At 39.7% G+C, this 23224-nt stretch overlaps 1 long non-coding RNA gene and 3 other non-coding genes across 5 annotated transcripts; 1 reads left to right on the top strand and 3 right to left on the bottom strand.

The window, feature by feature from the left end:
- Positions 1-892: 892 nt before the first annotated feature.
- Positions 893-8756, bottom strand: LOC120599530 (uncharacterized). Of its 2 annotated transcripts, XR_005651925.1 has the most exons (4): positions 8358-8756; positions 3323-3483; positions 2000-2197; positions 893-1785 (listed from the first exon to the last, which is right to left on the bottom strand). It is a non-coding gene; the product is annotated as an uncharacterized LOC120599530 (long non-coding RNA). The 2 variants fall into 2 exon arrangements; XR_005651924.1 differs by having other exon boundaries at positions 893-2197; positions 8358-8751.
- Positions 2916-2987, bottom strand: TRNAQ-CUG (transfer RNA glutamine (anticodon CUG)). Its single transcript has one exon. It is a non-coding gene; the product is annotated as a tRNA-Gln (tRNA).
- Positions 8757-9082: 326 nt separating the features above from the next.
- TRNAM-CAU (transfer RNA methionine (anticodon CAU)) lies at positions 9083-9155 on the top strand. Its single transcript has one exon. It is a non-coding gene; the product is annotated as a tRNA-Met (tRNA).
- Positions 9156-20380: 11225 nt separating this feature from the next.
- On the bottom strand, positions 20381-20453 carry TRNAM-CAU (transfer RNA methionine (anticodon CAU)). Its single transcript has one exon. It is a non-coding gene; the product is annotated as a tRNA-Met (tRNA).
- Positions 20454-23224: the final 2771 nt, after the last annotated feature.

The raw sequence follows: 23224 nt of genomic DNA, 5'->3' as shown, positions 1-23224 counted from the left end.
AAATTCAACACCAACTTTTTGACACATTTTATGTTCAACCCCATGAAGCAATATTTTAGTCTATTTTCTCCCTTGGAAACATTCCTTTTGTAGTCCTCCTTCCTTCTGCTATACTCTAGACTGATTGCTTTCTAAGCAGCAGGCACCCTGGAGGTTGTCTTTACCTTTCTCCTGTGTTAGGTGCCCTATTACTGGATTTTACTTTCTTTCTTTCTTTCTTTCTTTCTTTCTTTCTTTCTTTCTTTCTTCTTTCTTTCTTTCTTCTTTTTCTTTCTTTCTTTCTTTCTTTCTTTCTTTTTCTTTCTTTTCTTTCTTTCTTTCTTTCTCTCTCTCTCTCTCTCTCTCTCTCTCTCTCTTTTCTTCTTTCTTTTCCTTCTTTCCTTCTTTCCTTCTTTCCTTCTTTCCTATTTCCTGTTTGGTGGAACAATTCCTCAGAAGCTTTCTGAGAAAATGGCATGGGAAGCAAATTTCTTTGAGAGCTTGCAAGACTAAAAATATTCACTTACATTTCTAAGTGAATATTTTGGGAGTTTGGGTGGGTTTGGCTGGGTTTCAGAAATCTAGTGTGGAAATTATTTTCCTTCATATAAATGATTTGGAAGGCAATGCTTCACTTTTTTCCAGCAATCAAGTGTTGTTGAAAAGAAAGATGCCATTCTGATTCCTAATCCTAATCCTTTATATGCAAGTATTTTGTTTTCTCTCTAGCAACTTTTAGAATCTTCACTTTATCCCTAAGGTTCTGATATTTCATGATGATACGCTTTGATATGGAGCTTTTGTCACACATACAGGGCATTTGGAAGGTCTTTTAGGCTTTTTTTTTTTTTTACTTACAGTAATTTGTAGATATCTTGTAGGGTGGTCTCCTATCCAAGTACTAAACAGGCCCAACCTTGCCTAGCTTCCAAGATCAGACGAGATCAGGCACATTCAGGGTGGCATGGCCATAGACTGGAAGATCTTTCAAAATCTGGAGATTTATGGTCTTCGATTTTGGAAAACAATTTTGTGTTACGTCCTTATCTGCTTTCTTTCATTTTCTCCTTTTCTCTTCCTGAAAGCCTTGGTAGCTTGATGGCATATCTTTTACTATACACCCTTTTATTTTCTTATTGATTCTCTCCTATGTTCCATCTTCACCCCACATTTTCTAGGAGATTTCTTCAACTTTATTTTGAAATTCTTTAAAAATTTTTCTGCCATCATAATACTAATTTTAAGAACTACTCATTTCTCTTTCACGAAGACAATATATTTTCTTACCTTACCGAGTGAGAGATGTCCCCTGATCTCCACCCTTGAAATAATAATAAGCTGAATATCTAAAACTCAACAAATAACACCCAACCTGCTCACAAGCATGTCTGAGCGAGGAGTCTGTGCATTAGAGCTTCCAGAGGAATGGATTCAGACCTGCATTGCTGAGGGCTCACCAGGCCTTCTCTTGCCCCCTCTCCATTATCTTGTTATAGGCCTTTCCAGCCAGTAACTCTCTTAGTATACCTAATCATTTCTTAGAGTCTGCATCTTGGAGTATCTGGACTAAAAGGCAGATTAAGTGGGTCTGAAACAATATTTGAGTGGGAACTTTAAGTTATTAGTACACAGAAAAATCCATGTACTTACTTGTATGGTGAAATAGAGGAAAACCAAGGGAATAATCACGAGAATGATGAGTGGTAAAACTCCCACAACGACCAAAACCATTTCGATAACATCCACTGTACAATTCACCCAGGTCCATACGTGGTAATAGAAACGCATGCCAATTATAAACATGTTCTGAAAGATTAAAAAAAAAGAAAAAAAGTCCAACGGAGCGGGGATGAGTCTGTTTGTGGGGTTCTGGAAGTCTGGCTGCATTTTCACTCTCGCGCTTAGCCCTCTTTCAACTCCTGAGCAAGCCAGCTCCTGAATGTCACATCAGCATCCAGTCTTCACGCGCACGACTCCTAAAGGCCACTGACTTCGCCCTCTTTGGTCTATATTAACTCACCGGTTTTCTCCCCAGAGTTTCACTGGCTCGCTCACTTCTTCCCTCCTGAACTCCTGCCAATTTGGTTGGTTTGCCAGGCGTCTTAATGGGAACAGCGTCTGCGCTAAGTGTTCTTTATTGTCACGGATAAAGGGAGTTCTTTTTTGTCCAGCCACAGGAGTCGGTTCTGGGTTGTCAGGCTCCTGTAGTTCCAGTGCCCTGGGGCAGAAGGAAGGGAAAGGAGAGAAATGCCGAACTGTATCCCAGGTTGAGAGGAAAGCCTCGCGGATTTCAGTCAAAGTTCCTGACTTCAGTGAGAAGATACATTTTATTTATTGGATAAACCTTAAACTATGAGAAAATTTAATGGCTTATAGCGGGCGCACATGCATCGCAATTGAAGATTTAGTAACTCGAAAACCGCTCTTCCAGTTGTGAAGGTGACCGAGTGGTCATATGCGCCAGGTTTAAATTCTGCTTTCCCAGCAGGATACGGTCCTGCGTGTGTAGACACGGTTTCGAGTCCCAGCCCTGGCAGGGATTCTTCCTCCCCTCTAACCTCAACCACTTTCTCAGTCTTTTCTTTGTTTTCGTTCTTCTCTCTACCTTTTCCTTTTCGACCCTAACGACTGACGCTCAGTGAGGTCTGTCCCCTTTCTTTTGATTGCTACTTAATCACGGATCACGTTCTCCTCTGTGTTCTGGTTTATTCATTGAACGCTCGTTTACCGAAAGTTCATTGTCCTTGGGGTGTCCTGGGAGAAAAATTATTCTGGTGGAAACAGAATGGACACAGACTCAGTGATTTACAGTGTGGTCCTTGCGGTTACCGGCCAGATAGGCTGCAGTCTCCTGTTTCCTCACTGCCCGAGCCCCTCAAAGATCAAAGTGCTGGCATTGTAAGCCGTATGACTCGTTCTAAAGTAAGAAAACGGAAAGGTTCCACCGAGATTTGAACTCGGATCGCTGGATTCAGAGTCCAGAGTGCTAACCATTACACCATGGAACCGACTTTGGTGGAGGTATCCTTCACTGTAGTAGTTCCCCTTATTCCCCTACTATCTCTTTCCTGCTTTTTTAAAAGCAAAAGATATATAAATGGATGGAAAATGAATGTGGGAAGTGGTTATCACTGATTGCTTTCACTGAGCCTCCTTCCCAGGTTTCTTTCCTAGATGTCAGGGACAGGGCACGGTCCTGATCCGAGAATATCGTTACCCCTGGCGATTTTGATTTTGCCTTCATTTCCGACCCACGCAAGGGCAACTTGGATTTTAATCTCACTGTTCAGAAGGGAGATTTTGCCAAAATAAAAATATAACATCTTTCTACAGTTTCACTAACTCATTCAAGGATACCTGAAGACGCCTCTAGAGCAATTGTGGCGTTTCTTGGTACTTTCGGCTCAGCTGTAATGGTGGGCTTGAAATTTTTAAATCTGTCGTCCCATTCCAAAATGCCTTAAATGCAGGACCAGATCTCATTCCTCTTTGACACCTGAAGGTCTGAAACGTAGTAGAAGCTTAATCAATGCTTATTGCCTGAACGCATAAATGAAAGGATTATTGAACGAATGACTGAGTTAATAAATAAATACTCCATGGGAGAGGCCACTTCATAGCTAAATCTGACAACTCTAAAGGGATAACTTACATCTTTTTTTTTTTTTTCCCCAGGTCGCAGCTCCCCAGGTAGACATTTCAGGGTAAATAATAACATAAACGTAGACGCTTTAAAATGGAGGCGGAGCTGCCATGCTAGAGGAACTGCCTTGCTCGTCTTGAGTCTCAAACTTTTGGAATGTTAAAAAGGGCAAAATAACCTCTGCATTGGGCCTGTGCAACCTTGTGTCTCAAAAAAAAAAAAAAAAATTGTTTGCAAAGATAACAAGAAGCAGGTATTATGATTACCAGGCCGATGGCTACTAGATTGAAAATTAAACACATTTCTTAGAATTAACATCACCATGTTATCTGCACCAATAGAAATATCTTCCTTCTATCGATGTAATTGTTCCTCTTTCCATTGCCTTTGTCTCTTAATTTGAGCACTATGTGGGCTTCTGCCTTAATCAGTGCATCCTGAATAACCATTCTTATTGATCATGAAAAAATACTTGTTCCCTCTCACTTTGAAATGTCTTTTATTTTTTAGGTTAGCACCGGTGTTCACATGGCCCCATAAATAGGTGTCCTTGGATATGGGTGACGAAGAGAGGATATCACAGTCATTTATTTTTATAAATAGTCATTTATTTTTATAAATCTTAACTTTAAGATAACATAAATATTTACCTAGTTACTGTAAGAATAACAAGTAAAAAAAGATCATATATGAAGCATAGCAGGAAGAATTACTCAGATATTAATTACTACTTTAGTCACTCTAAATATTAATTATTGGCCATCTATTGTTAATGCATGTAGTCTCCCAAGCCTGTATGACTAAGGAATCCCTGCATTATTTTCTGGCATTCGTCTTTTTGTTATATCTCCAGCCAAGCAAGATGCCTATCACAAAATAGCTGCTCAATAAATATGAGTTGAAGCGAATATATCTTTTGAGAAGTAGGGAGGAAACAGTGAAATTCAAAGACTTTGGGCCAGCAAAGCCATCCTGAGAAAAAAGAACGAGGCTGAAGGCATCACTCTGCCTGACTTCAAATTATACTGCAAAGTGACAGTAATCAAAATGGCATGGTATTGGCAGAAAAATAGACACATGGACCAGTCGAACAGAATCGAGAGTCCAGAAATAAACCCATATTTATATGGGCAAATAATTTTTGACAAAAAAGCCAATAATGTACAGTGGAGAAAGGAAAGCCTCTTCAATAAATGGTGCTTAAAAACTGGAAAGTCACCTGCAAAAGAATGAAACTAGACTGTTGTCTATCACCATATACCAAAATTAACTCAAAATAGATTAAGGACCTGAATATAAGATCTGAAACAATGAAATGCATAGAAGAAAAGATAAGCACTAAACTCAAGGACCTTAAACTCAAGGACCTTGGACTTAAAAAGGATTTTATGAATTTGACTTCAAAAGCAAGGGAAGTAAAAGCTAATATAAATGAATGGGACTACATCAAAGTAAAAAGCTTCTGCTCAGCCAAAGAAATCATCAACAAGGTAAAGAGACAACCGTCCGAATGGGAAAATATATTTGCAAGCAATGCCTCTGATAAGGGCCTAATATCCAAAATATACAAAGAACTCATACAATTCAATAACAACAATGACAAAAAAAACGATCCAATCAAAAAAATGGGCAGAGGACCTGAATAGACACTTCTCCCTAGAGGGCATACAAATGGCCAACAAATACATGAAAAGATGCTCAAAATCGCTAGCTATTAGGAAAATGCAAATCGAAACCACAATGAGATACCATCTCACATCTGTTAGAATAGCTATAATCAATAGGACGAATAATAACAAATTTGGAGAGGATGTGGGAAAAAAGGAACCCTCATACACTGCTGATGGGACTGCAAATTGGTACAGCCACTATGGAAAGCAGTATGGAGTTTCCTCAAAAAACTAAGAATTGATCTACTATATGTTCCAGCAATCTCTCTACTGGGTATATACCCCAAAGACTTGAAAACCCATATCCAAAAAGATATGATTTGCACACCAATGTTCATAGCAGCATTATTCACAGTGGCCAGGACATGGAAGCACCGAAGTGTCCTACAATAGATAATTGGCTAAAGAAGCTGTGGTACATATATACAATGGAATATTACTCAGCCATAAGAAGAGATGAAATACTGCCATTTGTGACAACAAGGATGGACCTCGAGATAATCATGCTAAGCGAAATAAGCCAGACAGAAAAAGTTGAAAATCACAAATCACTTATATGTGGGATATAAACCTAAAAGCAACAAGTGAACAGAACAAACAGACTCATGGACATGAAATATAGACTTGTGGTTAACCAAAGACTATAGAGTAGTGGTTACTAGTGGGGTTGGGGAAGAAGGGGGAGGTAGACAGGGTAAAGGGGGTCAAAGATAGGGGAGTAGAGGAAGGGTGAAGTGGGTAAAGGGGATCAAATATGTAGTAGCTGAAGGAAACTGGACTTTGTGTGGTAAACACAGAATAGAATATACAGATGTCAAATAATAATGTAGAGCTGAAAATTATATAATTGTATAAACCAGTGTTACCCCAATAAACTTAATTTAAAAAAAAAAAGACTTTTGGGCCAGGTGACTATAAAGTTCTAAGTGTCTGTCCCTTCCCTCCACACAGATAAACTCTTCATTCTACCTTCACAAATCTCCTAGCCTTAAAAGATTATCTAAGCTATTGCAAATACAGCTGAATAATGGACTGAGTCTTTCTTCTCCAGCACAGGTGGCATACTCTTATTCCATGAGCCACAACCTTATTTCTTAAAGAAAAAGAAAAATGTCCAATGGTTTAAAATACCAGAATCTCAAAAATCCACTGTTCAAATACTGGCTTTAAACTTCTCTCTGAGGATAGGCAAGGGGAAACCGTTTTTTCAACCTTTGTACATTACCCACCCCCCTCCCCCACCCCCCCCCTCAAGAAAGGAGAGTGGGTAAAGATCTGGAAAATAGGGCAGATAGCTATGGGTTGATTTGTTCTTCAGTCTGGAGTTCATTCACCTCTTCATTGGAATTGCCTATGGTTGATTCAGCGATGTTGCAAGGTGAATGCAAACAAATCAACCCCACTGAGAGGAATGAGTAGGGGAAGAGACGACTGGGCTCCATAACACAGAAACAATCTATTCTCTGGTAATCTGAGCACTGGTGGTTTGCAGTTACCTGGTAGCAGGGCTGAATCCAGAAAGAGCAATTCAGTGCAGCATAATTAGCAGTCCAGGAACAAATTTCGTTGGAGTGTCCTATAGAAAGGGGACTTCAGAACACATGACCCTACCTAAAACTGAAAATCTCAGGGTATTGCTGGCTCCTCAGCTCTATATAACTTGCTCACTTCACAAATTGAAAAGATATTCTTTCATGTACTTATTCATTGAAACTGACCACAAATATTTATTTAGGTTTCATGAGGTGGGGAAGCAAGAGAAATAGGGCTCTGTATCTGACAAGGCTTATGATGCATGACAATCCCTCAAAAATTTCCAAAATTATGGTAAATGCTAAGTGATGGAATGAATGATAACAGAGCATACCCAATGTATACCAACAGGAATACCTAATTAAGGGCTGGTAGCAATAGGAAAGCCTGCCAGAGGAAAGGATGGCTGAGCTGAGGACTGCTGCAAGCTCCCCAGCTCATTGCATTTCTCCTTTGCTGTATTTGTCAGATTTAGATTTTTAAAGATTTATTTACAAATTGGTGAATTCACTCATTCGACTTATGACAAATATCCACTCATTTTAATAACTCAGATTGAAGTATCTAAAGTAAAACTTATAATCTCCCCCTTTTCTCTCATCTGACACTATCATCACTGGGGGCAATTTGAAATGTGTCCTATACATTGTACTATTGTACCATTCGGTTACATTCTTTAATCTGATAACAATGTATCTAAGATGCTATTCGTAGTTCAATTTCATTCTTTGCAGTAGAAGTTATAATATCTTGGGGCCATTATGCTTGTCTTCTCCACTAGGCACCAGGGCTGGTGCCCTTTATCTTGTTCCTCTCCATATCCTCATTGCCTGATTGTAATTCTAGAGGGAGAGATCAAGAGAGGCTTCCAGGAGAAAGCAACTTCAGAGCTGAGACCTAAAGGATCAGAAGCAGTGAAGTCGAAACGCTTGGAGCAGACCCAGGGAACCTAAGCGAAAACTCAGAGACGCGCGCGCAGAGGAGCAAGAGGGCCTCTAGTTGGTGAGATGTGAAGGGCAGCTGAGTAGAATCGCTGCAGCTCAGATCAGCATAATTAGGGTTAATAAATGTGAAAGGAGAATGCCGTGGGAATGCTGAGAACGGCGATGGGGCAGGACTCAGATTCAAGAAGATTCAGGGAGATGGACAACTATTCGTGTGTCATTTACTGAACACTGTAATAAATAAGAACTGCTGTTATCAACGGATCCTAAGTAAGCATCTAGAACATAGTAGGCGCCGAATCAATATATATTGGATACTCCTAGGTAGTGAAAACACAATAGTAAAGGGAATGCGGCACACAAGCACGTGCTCAGTAACTTTTCGGTAATTGAAACAACTAATAGAATATCTCGCGTCGTTGATTGGTTTTGGAGAAGGTGCGGCCGCCGGAGGGAAGAAGAGGCAGGAATTGAGAAGCCTACCTAAAGTCGAATACTGCGGAGGAAAGGTGATGGGGATTAGAACCCACAGCACCTAGGAGGACTCGAGTATTAAGTCAGGTGTTCTAGTCCGCTCCGCCACTATACCTTGTTGATGAACTTGTGCGCCGCCAAAGCTGAACGTCGCTCCTTTACCATTTTTTTTTCTCTCTTCCTCTTCACCTTCGCTCCTCGTCTTGTATGCCCACCCTTCCTCCAGCATTCTCCTTCCCTCACTCCCAGCTCAGCCCAAGAATCTTCTGACCCTCCCGACCACCGTCAATTCTCTTTCTCACACCTCCCACGTTGACTCTCTGCAGACCGAGAGTTCCAGTGGATGTTGTGGACTCTAGATACGCTTGGACTGCAGGAAGTAAATCTTTGAACTTCAGGAGTGAGCAAGTTCGGGCATTTGGTTTGAACCCAGCGGCTGCTAAGAATCCTGAGATTCCCTTGTCCACCGTCCATCTATTTCAGGGGACCGAGAGCCTCCACAGAACCTCAGGAGGGAGCAAAAGACTGCAGTCCCTGCTATTTGTCTGGTTTCCCTATGTCCTCAGGTCCTAATCATACTGGAACAGAACTTCCTCAGAGTCCGAGCTCAGTTGCCCTCAAAGCACCTGAAGTCCACAGAAAAGTCCGCGCGGGAAATGGAGTCAAGCTAGTTAGTGGGCCCTTGCCCTGTTCTGCGTGGTTTTGTCATCCAAACTTTGGCTATTTTAGACGAGAATCAAATCAATTCCTCTTTATTTTGAAACAGTTATTTAAATTTTTAAATGAATCTTTCTTATAATGATGTTGATGGGCGCTTAGTAAAAACTGCTCGACCGCTTGCCTCTTTAGCGCAGTAGGCAGCGCGTCAGTCTCATAATCTGAAGGTCCTGAGTTCGAACCTCAGAAGGGGCATTATGTTTTCCCTTGCTTAAAGAAACTCGACAATAAATGGAGTTAACAAATCTTTGTTATGTCAATTTTTTTCCGTCGAAAGTATACACTATGACTTAAGAGAAAAATCTGAGGAAACTGCTTAGGTGTGATTATATGAGTAATTTACCGTTTAAGCCAGATATAGAGATATGGGGTAGGGGGCACTTACAGCGTACATTAGTTTTGTTTTGTAATTTTCTTCTTTTTTTTCTTTTCCAGTTTTATTAAAATATAATAGACAATTACTTGCTTTTATTTACATTGTACAATTCAATGAGTTTTTTCAATTGTAGTTGGCATACAATAATATACTAGTTTCAGTTGTACAGCATAGAGATCAGAGATCCACATAACTCGCAAAGTGATCACTCCACTAAATCTGGTACTCTCTTCTCCCTTACATATTTATTACAACATTATTAACCATCTTCCGCATGCTACTCTCTACATCTCCATGTCTATTCTGCGACTATCCATTTGTACCTTTTAATCCCTGTGCCTTTTTTGCTGTGCCGCCAATCCTCCTCTCATCTAGTAGCCCTCAAAATATTCTTTGTATCTATGAGTTTATTTCCATTTCTTGTTGTTGTTTATTTTGTTCTTTAGATTCCACATGTATGTGAAATCATATGATATTTCTCTATCTCTATCCGACCCATTTCATTCAGCGTAATACCCTCTAGGTCCATCATACAATATCTTTTTCATCCCCTTCCTTTTAATCTGTGTGTCTTTTAATCTGAAGTGAGTCTCTTGTAGGCAGCATATGTAGGGTCTTGTTTTCTTATCCATTCAGCCACTCTATCTTTTGGTTGGAGCACTTAATCCTTTTCCATTTGAGGTACTTATTGATAGGAATGTAGTTATTACCATTCTTTATTCACGTTTTTGATACATACTTTTTCCTCTTAAATAAGTACCTCTAACATTTCCTGTAATGCTGGCTTGGTGCTGATAAATTCCTTTAGCTTATTTTTGTCTGGGAAGCTCTTTCTCTGTCTTTCAACTCTAAATGACAGCTTTGCTGGATAAAGTGTTCTTGGTTGTAGATCCTGTGTTTGAATATTCTGTGCCATGCCCTTCTGTCCTGCATAGTTTCTTTTGAGAAATCAGCTGCCAGTCTTATGGGTGCTCCCTTGGAGGTAACTAACTCTTTTCTCGTGCTGCTTTTAAGCTTCTTTCTTTATCTTTAACCTTTGGCATTTTAATTATGATGTGTCTTTGTGTGGGCCTCTTTGGGTTCCTGATTTTGGGGACTCTGAGCTTCTTGGGGTTTTATGTCTATTTCCTTCACCAAGTTAGGGAAGTTTTCCATCATTATTTCTTTAAATGGCTCTTCAACGTCTTGTTTTCCTTCCAGTACCCCTATGACATGGATATTTTTACATTTTATAGTGTCCCATAAGCTCCTTAAATTATTATTATCGTCCCAGCTTCTTTTTTCTTGCCATTCTGACTGAGTGTCCTTGGCTTCCCCATCCTCTATATAGATCACTTGATCTTCTTCTTTATTCACTCTGTTTATTCCATTGAATATACTTTTCATCTCCAATAATGTGTTCTTCATTTCTGACTGCCACCTTGTTATAATTTCAATTTCCATTTTTATGTTTTTTGGCTCTTTGTTGAAGTTCTCACTGAATTCATCTACACTTCCCCTAAGTTCATTGAGCATCTTTATAACCAGTATTTTGAACTCTGCATCTGTTAGATTGCTTGACTCCATTATTTCTGGATCTCTGTTCTGTTCTCTCAGATGGTTTCTGCTTCTTTGTCTTCCCAGTTTGGCTGCCTTTCTGTGTCCGTTTCTATGTACTAGCAAAACTCCTAAGTCTCCAGGTCTTATTAGTGAGGCTTTATGAAGTAGGTGTCCACTTCAGAGAGGGGTTCAGCTGTAGGCCAAAGTTAGCCCCAGCCTGTGCCCCTCTGGGGCAACCTGTTAAGACTGAGTAAGCAATCCATAGATGATGTGCTTATAGTTACCTCAAGAGGCCCCACCAAAAACCGAGGTCAGCTGCCACCAGTGTGGGTCTTGGCACTGCTCAGCAAGGAGCACCTGACTCACAGAGGACACAACTGAATGTGGCTTGGGTGTGGCCCTGAGTTGGTGGAGGCAAGTTTCAGGGACTCCTCTGGGCAAAGAGACCTCTGTTTTCCAGTTTGATCATGTCTCAGTGAGTCCACACACTGGGAGGGAGGAGGGCTCCACTGCCACTTCTGTACAGAGTGAGTCTCGCCTCTGGCCCTCACTCTGACAACTCAGTGTTCCCCTGTAAGTCCCTGGTGCCCCATAAGTAGCTAACCCAGTGCTGGTGCTCAGAGCAAGTAAGGTCCCTCACCACAAAAGTCTACTACTGAACACGGCCCCTTTAAGAGATGTCTGCAGCAGACAGCTGCCACTGCTATGGCCTCTGTCCTGCTCAGTTGCTTGGAACTAGGCGGCCTCGTGTCCTTGCCCCATCCTACCTCCTCCTGTTGCAGGGTGATTTTTTATTTCTGTCCATAGTTGTAGGGCTCATTCATCTAAATCCCTGGTGATTTTCCTCGCTGTTTGTTCCTTATTTCTGTCACAACTTTGATTTGGTTGCAAGAGGGATGAACTGAACCACTATCATCTATGCCATTTTTTTCTCTCCGTCTTGTAATTTTCAACTCTATGCTGCTTTTATCTTGATTTAAGTCTATTAACATTTCCCATTTTATCTATTGTAGTGTAGTTGTGTAGACTACCTCAAATCTGTTTTTAAAAAGAGTGACATGAATAAATACATAATTAGGAATGTAGTATGTGACAATAATTGTGTTAAACTCAGTATTTGAAGAAGAAATTCTTTTTGTGGATTTAAGGAAGAAAAGTGGATGAGAGAGTAAATCCTTTGTCTAAGGTGGCACAACAAAAACCATTAAATACAATGTTCTAATTGATCTTCTATTTTTATAGTAACAGTAATAATGATAACACCAAAATTTCATTGAACTGTTAGCATGTAACAGACACTATTCCAAGAATTTACTTGCATTATCTCGTTTAATTTGGAACCTTGGGTCATGAAAGTATACATGTTTGTTTCTCTAAACATTCTTTAATCTGTACTTCATCTCGAGAGCATTTAATCACAATTTAAATATTTTAATATTTATGGTATAATTCATCATTTAATGGCTGACTCTCCCTTCTAAAGGGTAAACTGCCAGGACTGAAGTGGTGGTTTTCCATTGCTGTAAATCCAGGGCAAAGCAGAGCTCCTTGGTCAAAATACATTCTGAAAACCTATTTGTTGAGAGCTCTTTGTTCTAGGCATTCTTAAGGTCTGGGCAAGGGGAGCTTAGAGCACAAATTTTGAAGACCAAAAACAAATGGGCCGGGCAATTCTCTGATTATATACAACTTTTAGAAATAATTGTTTAGGTTACAATATATAAGGATGAGAGTTATTTTTTCACCATGAACTGAGGGCAGAAATAGTCTTGAACTATATTCAATGGGTGCAATGATGGAGTCAGGAATTAGGAAAAGGAACTTGGACAGAATTTAAAAAGACAGACATTTTTGTCCATGTATTTTCTTTACACTAGAATATACAGGAAAGAACTTTATCTTAGATGCTTCCGTTAGTAAAACCCTAGACTCTCAAACCTTGAGGGTTCCAGTCCACTTGAGCAAAACGAAGGGTCAAGTACTTTTGCCCCCACATCAGTGAATGATGCCCATACAAACCAAAGAAAGATAGTGAGGTAAATACATGGGACTTCTAGAGTAAGATGTCCTCAGGTTTTGTGAAGAGAACTATTTATATTTAAGGAGCACCTCAGAGTATGAGACTTTGTGTCAGAAACTTAGTCTTTGCCTGTTAATCCCACTTACCTAAAAAAATAAAGCCAGAGTGGAGTTACTACATTCACTGTGTAAAGGATGTGGTTGGCCATTTGTAGAATTTTCTGAATGAAGTAGAAGTAATCTACTCAAGAGTTGGTTGGTAAGTGAGCGGCTGAGGAATCTTTTCTGGATATCCAAATTTAATACATATACCAAGTTTAAAAATTAAATAGAACCAAAAAAATCTCTTCTAACCAATGGTATCGAAACCTTGTTTAGGAAAATAGCATGCTATGATCAGAACTCCATGTTTCCATCTCTGCCCAAGGGAAATCACATGAGCCAACATAATTTTAAGTCAGTTTGGGTTGGCTTGGCACCAGACCACCACTGCTTGAATCATAGTCATTAATATTTTATTACTCTCATTACCCATATTACAGTTGCACAGAGCAACCATCTAATGTTATTTGCTTTCCAATGTAGAGTTTATTTTATATAAAAGAGAATATGCCAATCAACCACCGCTATGGCTATAGTATATCCACATCCACACTCTGGCTTGGGATGCCTCAGACATTTGGTTATTGTGAGTCAGTCCTACAAGCCTGCATAACTCTGGGTGAATTAAAAAATAGTTTCTGATTCTACAAAGGAGAGGAACAGATTCTGAATGGTGATAGCTCTAACAAGGATCAAGTATTCCTAAGGAACTGCCTGAATAACCGGGCCATCCAGGTCTTCGACTTCTCCCAAATCCTTAACTATATCAAATGCAGGCTCCTGGAACCAGAGGCTGAGGGTCCAAAAGACACTGTTAAGATTTTCCCTATTACATGCCTCTTTAAGTCGGGACCAGAATGAACTGTTGAGGGAGCTATCCTAAAATATATACTCTCTAGAGGTTCTGGCAACTTTCAGGAACACTCTAATCATTGCTCTCTCTTTTTCCAACACAGCAGAGCCAAAGAGGTGTGGCCTGCAAGATGCATTTCACTAGGTGTCTCCTGAAGAGAGTACTGCAAAAATCCAAAATTGAGATGTTGATTGCCTGGAATAAGATAGTGATAGGGAATATGGAAGGAAAAGAATAACATTTTATATGCTAATTAGTTCATTGGTTTATTTGTATTTTTTGTCAGATACTGTGCTAGGCACTGGAAATACAGGAGTGGCTAAAACAGACCCAGTGATCGCACTCATGGAATTTACAATCTAAGGCCGGGGGAAGAATAGACAATTAAGATGTTAAAGAAAAGGACAAGACAACTTCACATAGTAATGAGTGCTGTGAAAAAAAACCAAAACAGGTTGAGGTGATGTGATGGGAGGTTGGAGAGTGAGAGATGGAATGGTGTATTAGTTTTCAAAGACTGTCAAAACAAATTACCACAAACTGGGTTGGTTTAAAACAACAGAAATTGATTTTCTCAGAGTCTTGGAGGCCAGGAGTCCAAAATCAAAGTATCGATAGGGCTGTACTACCTCTGAAGTCTCTAGGAAAGAATACTTTCTTATCTATTCCCAGCTTTTTGTTGTTGCCGGCAATCTTTGGTACTCACTGGCTTGTGACAGCATAACTTTAGTCTCTGCCTCCATCTTCACATGGCCTTTCTCCTTCTGTATGTTTCTGTCTTCACATGGCTTCCTTATAAGGACAACGGCCACTGAATTTGGGACCTACCCTAATCCAGTATGATTTTATCTTACTTTACCTAATTGCATCTGCAAAGACTCTATTTCCAGATAAGGTCACATTCTGAGGTTCTGGTGGAGTTGTGTTTTTGCAGAACACAATTCAACATAGTACAGATGGAAAACCAGTTAGGACCAGATTGAATAGGGAGGCCAAGGCAAGGAGATTGTATGTACACATGAAGAAGAAATAGCAAGACTTGATGGGAAAATTGAATATCAGGTTTTCATCTATCTGTCCATTTATTTTTTCAATAAATTAAGTTGCACCAGGTTTCTGGTCAAGGTGGCAGCATGGATAGACACTGTGGTTGCCTCTTCTCACAGCCACATCAAAATTACAACTAAACTACAGAACTGCCATCATTGGGAGTTACCTGAAGTCTAGCTGAATAGTGTCCTTCAACTGGGAACATACAGAATATACCACCTCAAGACTGGTAAGAGGGGCAGAGATGTGAAACAGGCTGGTCCAACACCCACATGTAGCAGTTGATAATTGAGAGAAATATCTCAGCTATGGAGGTCCCTCTAGAAGAACAAGGGGTCCCAGTGCCACAGTAGGCTCCCCAGCACAGGGTTCCAATGCTGAGAAGAGAAGTCTCCACAACTTCTGACTGTAAAAACCAGCAGAGACTGTGGCTGAGTGAGATGGAGGGCTACTGAAGTCACAGACATTTCTCTTAAGGTGACTTCACATGGACTTATTTAGTGACGGACTCACATGCTCTGAGCTCCAGCACTGGGGATGCAGCTTGAAAGGAGCCAGAGATATACAGGGAGGAAATGAGTTGTCTGGCTTCAGGACGAGGGCTGAAGGGGCAGCTTTCTCCCAGACAGAAGTGCTGGCAGAAGACATTGTTCCTTTGCTGAGGTCTCCCCTACCAGGCTTGCAGATCCAGATGGGTGCCATATCTGAGTCTCCATCAAAGTAGCTAATACTGGTGTCCCCATCGAGTGATTCCCTCAACCCCTCCCACCCCAATGTGCAGGCCCACCCAAGCCACTTCCAATGGATTTTCCATACAAAAGACTGTCTTAGCTCATGCTGCTGACTTTCCTAAAATCTCTCAAAAGTTCACAAAACCTAAACAAGCAGCATCTGGCCTTGACATGCCCCGTATCTCTTGCTGAGCAGCCCTAAGCCTGGAACTAGCAGCAGCTGGCTTCTTGAGGTACTTCCAAGTCCAGCATGGGTGCTAGCCACTTGTGGATTGCTTGGTAGCTCATGCCAGGTGGCTCCAGGCAGGGTACAGGCTGTAGCTAAACTTGGCGTGCGGCAGGGCAGCTCCCAGAAGACCCTGACCTGTATGCCTGGTGGCTGGCTTTGGTCTAAGCCAGAGCACAACCTGGGGTCACATCTGAGGATGACACACCCAAAGGGCAGATGAGGTAGACATCAAAGCCCTGCTAAAGTGAATCCTGCCCTGTAGGGTCAGCCTCTGCACAACAGCTTGGCTAGTCATCACAACCAATCAGCCCAAGGGTCAAGCCCACCCATTGACAAGCAAACAGCAACTGAGGCTCAGCTATAACAGGAGGTCAAACACAAACCATGCAAGAAATATACCTGGAGCACCCAGCTCAGGTGCCCAGGGAAGACTGCTGCTGGGACTCACAGCACACCTACTATATAAAGCCGCTCTACTGAGATTGGGAGATATAGCAGCTCTACCTAATACATAGAAACACAGAGAGGTAGCCAAATTTGGGAGACAAAGAAACATGTCCCAAATAAAGGAACAGAACAAAGCTCCAGGAAAAGAATGGAAAAAAATGGAGACAAGCAACCTGCTAAATTCAGAGTTCAAAATACTTATTATAAGGATGCTCAATGAACTTAGGGGAAGAGTGGATGAAATCAGGGAGAACATGAACAAAGATATAGAAAACATAAAAGTGGAGACAGAAAACAAAAAAGAACCACACAGAAATAAAAAATACAATAACTGAAGTGAAGAATACATTAGGAGGAATTAACAGTAGATTAGATAAAGTGGAGGATTGAATCAGTGATTAAAAGATAGGGTAGCAGAAAACACCCAATCAGAAGAGCAACTAGAAAAAAAGAATCCAAAAAAATGTGGATAATTTAAGGGGCCTCTGGGACAACATCAAGCATACCAATATTTGCATCATAAAGATACCAGGAGAGCAGAGAACAAGAAATTGAAAACCTATGTCAATAAATAATGTCTGAAAACTTCCCTAAACTGGCAAAGGAGATAGATGTACAAGCCCAGGAAGAACAAAGAGTCCTAAACAAGATAAACCCAAAGGGGCCCACATCAAGACACATAATTAAAGCCAAAGGTTAAAGACAAAGAAAGAATCTTAAAAGCAGCAAGAAAAAGCAATTAGTTACCTACAGAGGAGCTCCCATAAGATTAGCAGCTGATTTATCGACAGAAACTTTGCAGTCCAGAAGGAATTGGAATGAATTATTTAAAGTGATGAAAAATAAGGACCTACAACCAAGCTTACTCTACCCATCAAAGCTGTCATTTAGAATAGAAAGACAGATAAAGAGCTTCCCAGACAAGAAAAAGCTAAAGGAGTTTATCACCACCAAGCCAGTATTACTGGAAATGTTGGAGGAAGTTCTCTAAGAAGAAGAAGAGGAAAAAAAAAAGAGAGATTTAAAAAAATGAATAAAAATGGCAACCACTACATATCTAGCAACAATTACTTTAAATACAAATGGATTAAATGCTCCAATCAAAAGGGTGGCTGAATGGATAAGAAAACAAGATCCTTATATATGCTGCCTACAAGAAACTCACTTCAGATTGAAAGACATACAGTAAAAATAAAGGGATGGAAAAGGTGTATCATGAAAATGGAAACAAAACAAATAAAACTAGGGTAGCAATAGACTTTAAATAGACTTTAAAACAAAGGCTATAACAAGAGACAAAGAAATACCCACTTATCCTGCTTCTGGATATTTATCTGAAGAAATGCAAAATACTGCTTTGAAGGAATCCATATGTTCATTGCAGCCTTATTTACAATGGCCAAGATATGAGGGCATCCTGGGTGTTCATCAATGGATGAATGGATGAAGAAGAGGTGGTACATATATACAATGGAATATTACTCAGCCATAAAAAGAATGAAATCTTGCCATCTGCAATAACATGGATGGACCTAGAGGGTACTGTGCTGAGTGGAAGTAAGTCAGACAGAGAAAGACAAATATCATATGTGGAACCTAGAGAACAGGATAAACAAACAAACAACGGAAACAAAGCTCATAGATACAGAGAACATTCTGATGGTTGTCAGCTTAGGGTTGGGAGATGAGTGAAGGGGGGAGGGGATTAAGAGGTACAATTTGGTAGTTACAGAATAGTCATGGTGATGTAGAGTATAGCGTTGGGAATATAGTCGGTAGTATTATAATAACTATGTATATTGTCAGATGAGTGCTGGATTTATTGGGGGTTATCACTTTATAAGTCGTACAAATATCTAATCACTGTGTGGTACATCTGAAACTAATATAATATTGTATGTCAACTATAATTAAAAAATAAAATATAATTTTTTTAAAAATTAGGTTGCGCAAATAGAAGGATAGTTTCCCAAGAAGGAATAGAAATCAGAACTTGGACAAAAGAGCTATCCATTAGAAAAAGATGAAGATAACAAATACATTATACATAAAGAACTAAAGAAGAATATCTGTATCTATATATTGTTAACCTAAAAGTAAAAAGTACTTTCAAAGTGAAAGGTAACAAGTGTTTATTTGAGATCAATAAGAATAGCTATTAGGGAATCATTAGTTCTGAAAAAGCCTAAATAATGTTCTGATTAGGAGACAAAAGAAATGGGCATTTATGAGAAGGGAAAGGGGAAAAATTACATTAATAGAAGGAAGGCATTTCAATTGATGCAAATAACGTAATATAGCGAATTAATTCTAAACAATATTTTTAATTTTCAGTCTACTAGTCATCAATACATTTAGTCAAAATAACTGCTTTCTTGTTATCTTTACAAACAGTTGTTTGGGACACATCGTTGCCCTAGGCCCAGTGCAAAGGTTATGTTGCACCGTTTTAACATTCCAAAGATTTGAGGTACAAGACGTGCAGGCAGTTCCTTTAGGATGGCAGCTCCAGCTCCATTTTAAAGTGACTCTTTCCTGAACAGACACTTCTCCCAAGAAGACATACGAATTGCCAACAAATATATAAAAAGATGCTCATCATCGCTAGCTATTACGACAATGAGATACCATCTCATACCTGTTAGAACGGCTATAATCAACAGGACAAGTAATAACAAATGTTGGAGAGGATGAGGAGAAAAAAGAACACTTATACCCTGCTGGTGGAACTGCAAATTGGTACAGCCACTATGGAAAACAGTATGGAGTTTCCTCAAAAAACTAAGAATTAATCCATCATATAATCCAAGCAATCCTTCTGCTGGATATTTACCCCCAAAGACTTGAAAACTCATATTTGAAAACATATATGCACACCGATATTCATAGCAGCATTATTCACGGTGGCCAGGACATGGAAGCAACCAAAGTGTCCTACGATAGATGATTGGCTAAAGTAGCTGTGGTACATATATACAATGGAATATTACTCAGCCATAAGAGAGAAAATACTGCCATTTGCAACAACATGGATGGACCTTGAGATAATCATGCTAAGTGAAATAAAACAGACAGAAAAAGTTGAAAACCACATGATATCATTTATGTGTGATATAAACCTAAAAGCAACAAACAAATAGGACAAACAAACAGAGACTCATGGACATGGACAATAGACTAGTGGTTACCAGAAAGTAGGGGGCGAGGCGGGTGGCAGGAAGAAGAAGGAGGTAGATGAGGTTTAAGGGGTCAAATGTATGATGACAGAAAGAAATCTAACTATGGGAGGGGAACACATATGCAATATATATTACATACCTTACTGTTAAATTATACACCTGAAACTTACTGGATTTCATTAACCAATGTCACCAAAAATAAATAAATAAAAATAAAATAAAATGGCTCCTCGAAGGATATATGTATCCTTATGTTCATTGCAGCATTATACACAGTAGCCAATCTAAGTGTTCTTTGATGGATGGATGATCGATTAAAGAAGAAGTGGTACATAAACGCAATAGAACATTACTCAGCCATTAGGAAGGATGAAATGCTGCCATTTGTGACAACATGGATAGATCTTCAGAGTAAGCTAAATAAGACGGATGGAAAAGGATAAGAACTATATGATTTCACTATATGCGAAATATAAAATAAAAAGCAACGAACAAACAAATTCATAGACACAGACAAGAGAAAGGTGGTTACCAAAGGAGAAAGGGGTAGGGCTGAGAATGAAGAGGGTAAAGGGGATCAAATTATGGTGACAGAGGGAGACTAAACTTTGGGTGATAAGTACACAATGCAATATATAGATGATATATTATGGAATTGTACACTTGAAACTTATATGTTATTAACCAATCTCCCTCCAATAAACTAAATTTAAAAATACAAAACTAGTGGTCGCTTTATATTATTGTTTATAGAATTTACATATCTATAATCAGGAGGAAGTTTAGTGTTAACCCTTTGGTAAGGTACATCCAGTCATTCAATGGCCAGGAGTCAGACTTTTGTCAAATAAAGGACTTACATTCTTGAAGGAGAAACCTGAGCAAAAAGCTGAACTGCCCCCTCTGAGGTTCGAACTCAGGACCTTCAGATTATGAGACTGACGCGCTGCCTACTGCGCTAAGGAGGCAGGTGCTCGAAAAAAAAACCTCTCTTGCTATATCTTTAACACTGGATTTCGCTTTGCTTAAATAAATTACCGTCATCTTAAATACTGAAAATGAAATGTTCTCCTACAACGTCTTAAAAGTGCAACAGCTTCTAAAACATGATTCAGATGAAAAAAGTCGCTGCTGATCCTACTGCCTTCGAGCCCCTCAGTCTGCACTGATCATCACCTTTCACAAAAGAAGGAAAATTTACTAAACTTTCTGCCCAGAAACCTGCACGTTTATCTGCACCGGCGTCCATCCATTTTGTCTCAATGGAAGAAGGAATCTGCCTGCTTCTTCTCTCACTCTCTCTCTCTCCATCCATACCGGATCTTTTTCATCAGTATTTAAATACACTCAAGTGTATTTACTGCCTCAAACAACAAAAAATTTTCTTTCACTTGGTGCCTTGGTCTCTAGCTGCCGCTCTATCTCCTTTGCTCCGTCACAGATGAATTGCTCATAAAGCCATCTGTCCTCATATAAAGAAAACAGCTTCCCAAGTCCCATTAGGCTTTCGACAGACTACAGTCTTCCCTGACCACAAAGGGGGTTCCTGGACACATGGGGCTTGGTGGTTTAAAGAACAAGGTGCTGTTGGTGCAGACTCTTGCACCAAGTTGGGAGCGGTAGCTGCAGGAACAGAAAGAAGTGAAAAGCCTGGTTTACCTACTGTCTTGCTCTGCCGTGGGAGTGTCTTGGTGTTATCATTCAGTCTCACCTCTCGGGAAACCCCTTCCCTGGGCGCGAAAAGTCCGGGTTTTCTGTGGTTAGTGATGGATGCAGAAGGTTGGGGAAAGTATAAAACACTCCAGAGCTTTATGACCCGCTTGCCACCTCCTGTAGGGCTGAAACCAACATTGACATTACTGTCAAATGGATATGGAATATATTATCTGACTTCTGTAGTTGCAGTTGCTGTTTTTCCCCTGCCCGCTGACGATGACAACCGTAATTTTCTGTTCACAAGAATGGGCAATCTACATTACTCTGGGTGATGCGACTTAAATGCGTGAAGAAGTTTGTAGTCATGAGCGCTAACAGTTTGGTTCCTACTGTAGATTAACTATTGTTTTATGTCGAAAAAGCGCTGGTTTAATTTTTAACATTCTGAATATAACTATGCTTTCTGTATTTAGATAATGAAAATGAGAACAATTACCACGTAAACGCCAGCTTAACCTAGACATCACTGAAAAAGTCTAAACGACTGTGTTATTTTAATGACAGATAAAAGGACACATACAACTGGAATAAGGAGGTAAAAAATCAAAACGGAGAATATTGCACAATATGTAGAAAAGGATTTGGAATTTCATGGTGGAGAAGGGTTTGTGAAAGTGCATAGGGAGACCGAATCTCACAAGTCCCGCATGAGACAGGAAAGAACTTCTGAATCAAAGGTTTTTGTCTTCCAAAATGACACCAACACTCACTCAAAAATATCATTAGACATAATACTAGAATAGAGCACACATTATCTTCTTGGTTGCTGTAATCCCTGATTCAGGGGGCTGCAATCTGCTGGCAAACAAAAAGGAGAAATTTTGATACTATATTTGGCTCCTTGCTGATTCTGTCAGAAGACCTTGCTCTCTATAATCTATCAACTTCGAGCAATGTGTCAAGTTACTGCAACAAGAAGTTTCCCCTAGCTTTTACTTTAATTTGAATCACAGCATTGAAAATCCTCTTCTTGATTTATATGAAGAGTTAATGAAAACTCTGAATACTTAAAGCGAACTATTGTTGGTCTTATTCAAATACAAACCAGACCTTGCCCATCTATCTGCACATTTGGCAGACAGTACAAATGTAAATTTTGGCAAATTCCATTTCTTAATAAATAAAATGAAAATATATTATCTGCTAAATTTCCTGCATACCTTGTACACAATGCTGCTAAACAACATTGTGGTTTGCTTACTTGTGATATTGAGGCTTTCATGCTTTCTTGAGGTTTATGGTCACTTTTTAGTTTCTTCAAAATGTACAGAAGCACTTAATGAGATTTTGAGACTTTATAGAAATGGGAGTAGTGGCTTTAAGCATATGCCTACAAGATGGTTATCATTGTTGCTGACCATAGGGAAAAAAAGTTAGAATATTGGCTCGCTGTAAAATTTTTATTTTCAAAGTGTGGGATAAGAAGAATGTCCTATAATCTGGAAATACTTCAAGGATGAGAATGGAGAAAAGGACTACAGTAAAACAGAAATTTATATGCCTTTTAGACATTCAGTGGAGATATCAGTAATGTAACTGGATATGCTCAATAGAGAGTTGAAGGTTTATGTTTGGGAACCATCAGGGTACAGTTGGTCACATGATCAGGTAAACCCACATAGGGAAAGGGTATACATAAAGAATATGTGAGGACTCAGGTCAAGGCCCTAGAGAACTTCAACATTTAGAGATTAGAAAGAGGCGTAAATAAGGAAGGAACTGTATTTAAGTAGAAAGAAAACCAAGAGAGTATGATGTTCCAGAAGCCAAGTGAAGAATGTGTCTCCATAAAGAGAATATCAACTGGACCACATGCTACTGAGAAGTTGAGCAAATTGAAGACTCAGAATTGACCATTGGATTTTATAAGATGGAAGTTGCTGGGACTTGACAAAGAAGTTTCAGTAGAGTGGAGGGATAAAAGTTTGGTTTAGAGTTGGTTAAAGAGAGGAGCACAGTTAGGAGTAGTCTCTACCCACTTGGCTGTTCAGATTCAGATTTGGAGAAAGTGGTGGTGTGTTTC

This window comes from Pteropus medius, unplaced genomic scaffold (genome assembly GCF_902729225.1).
Source record: "Pteropus medius unplaced genomic scaffold, Ma_sr-lr_union100, whole genome shotgun sequence".
Classification (NCBI taxonomy): Eukaryota; Metazoa; Chordata; class Mammalia; order Chiroptera; family Pteropodidae; genus Pteropus; species Pteropus medius.
The sequence above is the reverse complement of the archived record's forward strand: the minus strand, read 5'-3'. Positions and strand labels throughout refer to the sequence as shown.